Source organism: Aethalodelphis obliquidens, unplaced genomic scaffold, assembly GCF_003676395.1.
Source record: "Aethalodelphis obliquidens isolate GAN/ISIS:26980383/991018 unplaced genomic scaffold, ASM367639v1 scaffold1, whole genome shotgun sequence".
In the NCBI taxonomy this organism is placed as follows: Eukaryota; Metazoa; Chordata; class Mammalia; order Artiodactyla; family Delphinidae; genus Aethalodelphis; species Aethalodelphis obliquidens.
Genome location: NW_020837945.1, coordinates 67,247,619 through 67,255,276, shown reverse-complemented (window position 1 = coordinate 67,255,276; position 7,658 = coordinate 67,247,619). Strand labels below are relative to the sequence as shown.

The 7,658-nt window shown below is 43.2% G+C and overlaps 1 protein-coding gene across 8 annotated transcripts in view; it reads left to right on the top strand.

Moving 5' to 3' along the window:
- The first annotated feature begins 4,407 nt into the window (after positions 1–4,407).
- Positions 4,408–7,658, top strand: part of GOLGB1 (golgin B1) — an 85,803-nt gene continuing 82,552 nt past the window's right edge. For 7 of the 8 annotated variants that reach the window (XM_027106039.1, XM_027106021.1, XM_027106027.1 and 4 more), the window contains exon 1: positions 4,409–4,551. The gene's annotated coding sequence lies outside the window, so the exon portion shown is untranslated. Of the gene's footprint in view, positions 4,552–7,658 lie in introns of all 8 variants that reach the window. The other variant, XM_027106048.1, reaches the window with a different exon arrangement.

Here is a 7,658-nt window from a genome sequence, read left to right as displayed (position 1 = left end):
CAGGGGGCCCGGGCTCAATTCCTGGTCAGGGAACTAGATCCCTCATGCCACAAGTAAAAGATCCTGCATGCTGCAACTAAAGATCTCGCACACCACAACGAAGATCCCGCGTGCTGCAACTAAGACCTGGCATAGCCAAATAAATAAATAAATATTACAGAAAAAAGAGAGAGCGAGTTGAGGCAAGGTCCTAGATGGCTGTCTCTAGAATGTGCAACCCTCAGCATTACACAGGCATAAAGAAGTCATGTATCTTAATGGAAAAGAGTCTCCAAGGGAGCAGAGACTCAACACCTGTGTCCCTACAGGAGTCCTAAAAGGTGTCTTATTACTGGGTCTATATATTATGCAGCCAAATCTTTCACTCATATTAATCAGCCTGTATTTCTTGTGCCTGTCAGCCTAATTAAAATGTGTGTAAGCCAAGGAAATTAGAAGGTTGGTCATCTTGAGGGCTGAGAGGAATGAAGCAGGAGAAAAAGGCTAGGGCTGCACTTCCTTCAGAGATCAGAAGAGAGACTGTTAACTGCTGGTTATACAAAACCTATTAATATCTTAGTTTTGACTCTAGGTTGAATACACCTTCCTAAACAGCATGCGCAGAACTCTAAAGTAATAAATGCAGAAAATCTCTTAATTGTTAAAGAAATCTTCTAATAAAGATCAAGGCGAGTTCATTGAGCAGGACACACCTAGGACAATTTAGAGATGTTTAGGAGGTCTACAGACTTCCTCACAATATCTGCTCTACATGCAAATTTATTAGTTATACCAGCAGTAGTGGGGTAACTATGTTAAACTTTTTGATATTCTAAACTAGGAATATTGATGAGGGTAGGCTTTAGTGATACAGTCCTTGAAAGTACCTATGAAGCATATCAGAGATGCCAATTTGATATGTAACTTGAGTCCTAGTGACCTCTTCGTGCTAGTATATTAACCATTAAATATAGTTGTATCCTGAGGGACTTTTATAGTACTTGGGAGTTCTCCAAAAAAGGGGCCTACCACATCCCCTAAGATACATGATAAGAACATTCTTCAAATTGATGGGCTAGAGAAGTCTCCATCACAAAGCCTGCTTTAAAGGCCCGAGATTTATTCTTAGATCCCAGATAAAAAATAAGCCACATAAAGTGCCTGACACATGGTCTGTGCTTAGTAAGTATTTGTTGAATCAATGCTGAATAAGAGCTGTATGGTTACATCTCCTAGGAATTTTCTTCTCTTTGATTTCAGGTTCCTCATGCCCTTGGCTCTAGGTGCCTCAGGATGAGAAAGTCACCACTGCTCCCCATATGACTTCCTCATATATTGTAAATGCTCAGTAACAATTCATATAGAAATAGTAACTGAGTTCTTGTGGCATAAATGTTGCTTCTCCTCTACAAACTACTGTGGCTTCATCCCCTATAGAGAATAATCCCACTTGTTTCAGCCATTCCCACCCTTTGCCCACCAGGGCTTCCAAGATTTTCTGCCTGGCTCCACATGTTCCATGAAGTATCCAGAGCCTGCTGATTCTGTGGGGGAAGACTCTTGAAGTTAGAAGAGGGCTCAATCAATTCTCCTGGAGCCTGGATTATTCCAGGCCTTTGAGTCAAACAGTTATAGCATCTCTAGCCCCTGAAGACACAGGGGGAGTTTTAACAGTGGTTTCTTCTTCAACTGTCAGAGGAGCAGATCCTAGCAAGAGCTGGGAGACAACTCTTGCCATCTTCCAGGCAAGAATGCCTGGTCTCTTCAGCTCTCCTGTTCTTCCATGTGCCAGGGTTCCTGCTTAGCCATGCCCACCTTTGGGCAAAACCGCTGCTGCTTGAGGATGCCCAGCAAGAGCTGGAAGACCTTAATATCAAGGCCTTAATATCAAGATAAGAGCATAAATCAGCAAGTTTCTGTATCCCTCAGGCATCTCTGATGCCTCTGAGAAGCTGAATCAGGACATCTACTCATTCCACACTTATAGCCTTCTCAAGAAACAACCTGCCATCCTTGGTCCCCATCCCAAAGTTCATCCAGCAGGAGGCAAGGAGACACCTGCAGCTCCACAGACAGAAGAGCCCCCAAATCCTAATCTCTTCCATCGTCAAAGATAGACTATCTACAGGGACCCATGGAGAGCAAAAACTGGAGCTGGGCTGGAAAAAAACACATCAAGGGCTGCTGTACATTTCAAGTTTTAAGGAGTGCAGGAAGCTGGAAGTCATCAGGCCTGGTCTCAGTTTTCCTAAAGTCAGCTCAGTCTCTCCATGGGTCTAGTGCTTAATCAGGAGTGCTGACATTCCCAGGAGGAAAGTCAGGAGAACAAAAGTCCTAATTCCTGTAAAGAGCTTCCTCTGGCATCTGTTTCTAGGAGTTAATTGGCATGAAGGATGACTACCAACTGCGACATGGAGACAAATGGCCTGAAATCTACCCCATGTCATATTGGCCTCCTTGGGACACCAGAACAAAGCCCAAACAATTCACACAGCGGCAGTCCCTCTGTCCTCAATGTAGGTGGGACACCAGTCCCGTCTACTGTGGCTGCATTCTGTAGGCAGGCCCTAGTCAAGAAATGGGCACCAAAGTATGCACAGGCATCTCTGCACTTCCAGAGGAGACACCCATGACTTACTACTTATGAGGGCTAGGGATTTCAGAACAGTCTTTTCTTAGGCTTTGAGTATTGGGTATTTGGTACACTCTGGATCCTTCTGGGATTTTTGCTGACCTAGGGGAATATAGATAAAGACCCAGACCTCTGTGGAGAAGTATACACAGATACTTTCATACAAAATCCAGATCTCATAATTTAGACTTCTTTACCACTAGGGAATCCTGATTAGTGAGGATTTTATTTAATGACTGTATTTAAATATAACTCACAGAGACCAGCTACATGAAAGGTCTGCACATCATCAGGGAGCAATTTCAGCTGTTGATGCAGTCAGCTGGGTGCCTCAACCCTAAACAGCTGCAGTTGATATACAGCAACATTCCCTTGCTCACTGACCGCAAATAAAATCTCTTGGAGAGCCTGCAGAATAAGCCCTGCAAGCCCTGGCTCATGTTGGGCCCTGGAAGGGCTGCCCTTTACATTCCAAGTTTTAAGAAGTACAAGAGAATGAAGCAAAAGCCAGCATGCCTGGTCTCAGTTTTTCTAAAATTGCAGTCCCCCGCACCCACTATACTCCATCTCTGCTTGCATCTTTCCTAAGCATTTTGCCATCTACCATATTACAGTTGACCCTTGAACAACATGGGAATTAGGAGCACTGACACTCTGTAGTCGTAAACCCCAGAATAAATTAGGGAGTTGGTTCTCCCTATACATGTTTCTTCCTTACAGGTGGTTCTGTTCACGGGTTCAACCAGGCCAGATAGTGTAGTATTTATTACTGAAAAAAAAATCAGTGTATAAGTGGACCCGTGCAGTTCACACTTGTGTGGTCCAAGGGCCAACTGTTTATTTTCTCTCTCCTCACTAAATTATTATTTTCAAAAGGGCAGGAACTTTTGTTTCTTGGTCTCAGCAATATCTCCAGGTCTAAGAACAGTACACGGTGATTACAGGGGACTACAATTTTAGATGGGTAGCCAGCAAAGGCCTTACTGATGTTCAAACCTCAAAGGGTTATGTAAGCACTAGGGTGAGGATGCATATAGTGGGCTGAGTGTCTGGTACACAGTAAGCTACTTTCCCCCCTTTCCTTAGTCACTGACTCCCATTCCAGGACCCAAGCCCTCAACCCTCAACCTCTGTTTAAGGGCCAGTTCAAGCCCCACTTCCTAAAACGCATTTCCTAGTGTTCACTATTCTCTCTCTCATTCATGTCCTTAGAAACATCTCTGATCCTTTCATACAAACGCCAGGTTCTTGCCCAAGTTCCATCAGTAAGTTGCTGTTTGTCTTTGGGCAAGTCACTTTAAACTGGTTCTCATTTTTCATCAGTAAAATGAAAAAGTCATATTAGACCACCTACCTTCTGGCTCTAATATTTTATGACTCTAAGAGCAAAACCCACATCCCCACTCCCTTCACAGCTCATTCAACAATCCTAACGGCAGCTGGTTTCCCGGGGTGCAGTGTCTCAGCAAAACCCCAAGCCCTAAGCTGGGTCAGGCACCGCCAATCCCGCGGAAGAATTAGAAGAAATCGGCCGTCCCATCAACACCTGACCTTACCAGAACGCCCGCCCTCCCGGCATTTCCGGCTCTTCCCTAGATTTTCTTCCGGAACCCTTGCTCCCGTCTGACTCCGCCCCTCCTCTACTCTTCAGAGTCCATTGGCTGTTTCTTTGAGGAAGCGGAGCACATCCCGACGTTGATTGGTCTCTGTCATTGTTGATGAGTTAGTTACAAACAAGGCGTGCCTGGTCTCCCTGGTAACGCCCGGCTGCTAAGTCCTGATTGGTCCATAGCCTAATCCCCTTTTCCGTCCCAACTGCCAGTGGTTGAGTCCCTTGGCGGGGCGCTGCAGCGGTAGGTGTCGCGTACGGGATTCCCGAGCTGACGTGGCTTAAATTTGGGAGGGGGGCAGCTGGAGCCTCCGGCGACAGCCTCTTCCAGGTGAGTGGGGGACGCTCCCCAACTCTTCGCCTCCTTGAGCCTTGTAACGGTCACCCCCGCCACAGGACCCGCGGGGCTGCCAAAGCAGCCACACTCGGATTCCCTCCCCGTCCTGATTCAGTCCCGGATCCGGCCGTTCAGTCCGCCTCCCTTCACCTACCAGGCCTAGTTCTAATCGTCCACCCGCCAGCTGGCCCCGCCGGATGGCTTCGGGGTCGCCCTGTGCAGCCTCTAGGCACATATGCACTCTTTACCCCATCCCCAGGACGTTTCTCCTCCGGGAGCGACGGAGAAAGGCGCTCCGGGCGGTCCTGTCAGGACGGCCTTGTTCCCTGAGCGGCCTGCTCAGGCTGACCTGTGTACGCAACAGCTGACGTCGGAGAGAACCTGCCAGGCCCCTGCGCTCAGGCCCTAAACAAACTTAGTGTCGGGAAGGGGAGGCGGGACCCAGACAAACCAAAAGTCTTGAGGGCAGAGATCGCAGAAACATTGGCGACAGTAACTCAAACGAGGGCCTGACGAATGATCCTGCTAATGAGTTGCTGGAGAGATTCGGAGAGAGGGAAGATCCTTGCGATCCCATCAGCACTAAAGTCCCAGGAATCAGAGGTGGTCAGGCAGTTAGAGGAAAGGGAACCCTTAATAGAGTTTGGAGGAAAAAGAACTTGATTTGGTGGTGTGGAGGATGTTTATTCTGCGTAACAGGAGTGGTGCGTAGGAGTGTGAAGCAGAGGATGAGCCCCTCGACAAATGAGGAATATATTTGTCTGACTTACTCAAAGAGTTCCAGTTGGTCTGTGCGGAGAGGACAGTTTAAGAGTGGGGCAGAGATATTTAAAAATCACTGGATAAGTACTTTCACTTTTGGAAGTAGTTGGAAGCTTTCTGAGCTTTTAAAGGCTCTCACAGTTCTGTGCAAGATGGCAGTGGAGAACTCCCCGCAGAAAGGCTGGAGGCCTTTTCAGAAGAATGAAGTAATTAAATTTGGATGGTCAGAATAATTGTGAATGGTCAAAAAATTGCAGACGTTGTACACTGACTGTTTCACAGCTTTTACTTTTCATCCTTTGACCATGGAATGGCCATTTAATGCTTTCCTCTTCACTGTATTAAATTTGTTGGACTACATCAGTAGTTTCCAAACATTTTTAATTGCTTGCCCTATCAATAAAACTTTTTTTTGAGCAACCATCCTCTAAATACTGTATATTTAATTATAAATAATGTATGAATAACACTGTAAATATATTACTTATAAAATATACAAAAACATACATATTTAAAAGGATGAAAACAAATTCTTGCCCATTTTCTGGGACACTCCCACCCCAATCTGGAGATCACATAAAGATGTTTCCTTATTTTTTGAGAAAGGTGTTTGCATCTCTGAGGACTTCCAGATTGGGGGAATCCTTTTTATTTTAATTTATTATTATTATTATTATTGAGGACCTCCATTCCTCTGAGATGCAGCCTCTTCTAAAAATAATCATCTTTAGGATATAACTCTCTTTTCCCTCTGCTTGAATATTAAAGTCTCTCTTTTTATCCCCGTTACATTAGTGGATTAATTAAAAGGATGTTGATTTTATTCTTGTTTATAAAAAATCATTCATAAACTTCTCTAGCTTAACTACTATTAGAAATAAATTATTTGGGACACATCTCATCACTGATCATTACCTACTGGTATATTGTTAGGAACCACTATATGAAAGGATGTTAAGCTCTACAATACTCCATTTTTAATTAAGCTAATTTAAAATCAGCAGTATGTGCTTTTGGTAAAAGTAAATTCAATACAAAAGGATATAATATAAAAACAAAAATCTCTTTCTCCTCTATGTACTGATCCTTTTCCCCATTCCCTATTTCCCAGAAGTAAGCACTGTAAATAATTTGTTCATTCTTAAGAAAATTTCTGATCATATTCAAGCACATGTGTAATATATATCCCTCTCCTTTTCTCTCTCACACAAGTTGAATCGTAATATACCTGCTATTCTACACCTTTTTTTTTTTCCACTTTATACTATAAGGTATTTTTCCCATATCCATAAGTATAAACTATCCCATTCTTTTAAAAGGCTGTACAGCATTCCCCTGTAGAAATATCAAAATGTATTTAGCCTGTCCCCTACTGATGGACATTGATATTGTTTTCAGTCATTAGTCATCACAAACACTGCTGTAGGGACTTCCCCGGCAGTCCAGTGGTTAAGACTCTGTGCTTCGACTGCAGGGGGCATGGGTTTGATCCCTGGTCCAGGAACTAAGATCCTGCATACTGCGAGGCCAAAAATTTTAAAATGTAAAAATAAACTCTCTTAAAAACAAACAAACAAAAACCACTGCTGTAGTGAATATCCATGTGCAAATATCCTTTGTTCCCTTGAATGAGCCTATCTATGGTATAAACAATACGGAATTCTTTAGAGCCCTACTACTGTGAGTCATTTCATTTTAGTCTAGTGGTTATATAACTGTAAGTATGTACAAGTATACGAGTGCCCTCATGCCTCCAGCACTATTTTCAGCCCCAGTGAAGAATGTTGGGTGATGAGGTTGCTCAGAAAATAGGTTATCTTCTGAATCTCTACCAGTAAAGAAGCTTTGTCGAGCTCTGTGACTGGGAAGATTACTTAACTTCCCTATGCCTTACACACTTTAATACTAGGGATATTGATAGAACTCCTCCTTGGAGTTGTTTTAAAAATAAAATGAGTAAAATGATGAGGATAAATAAGTTATTATATGTAAAGCAATTGGAGTAGTATTTAGTACATAGTACTGTGTATATAAGTTATAGATACCGTTTACTGCTAAATTTGTTTAATAAAAACAAGTTTTTTTGTGTTATGAAAACTGGTTTTCCATTTTCTAACTGTAAAATTATATCATAGTATTGCACATGCTTTTCCCAGCTATATAGCACCATTTCCTATCAGCTTCTCAAACTGGTTGAGGATCACTTAGAATTAAGGAAAACTACTGAGGCTCAGCTAAACATGCATTGAGTGAGTTTGAGGACTGATACGGAAATACAACCATTTTCTGTGTTGTTGTTTCTGTGGGAAAATGTGATTTAAATTCCAAAGCAAGTGGTG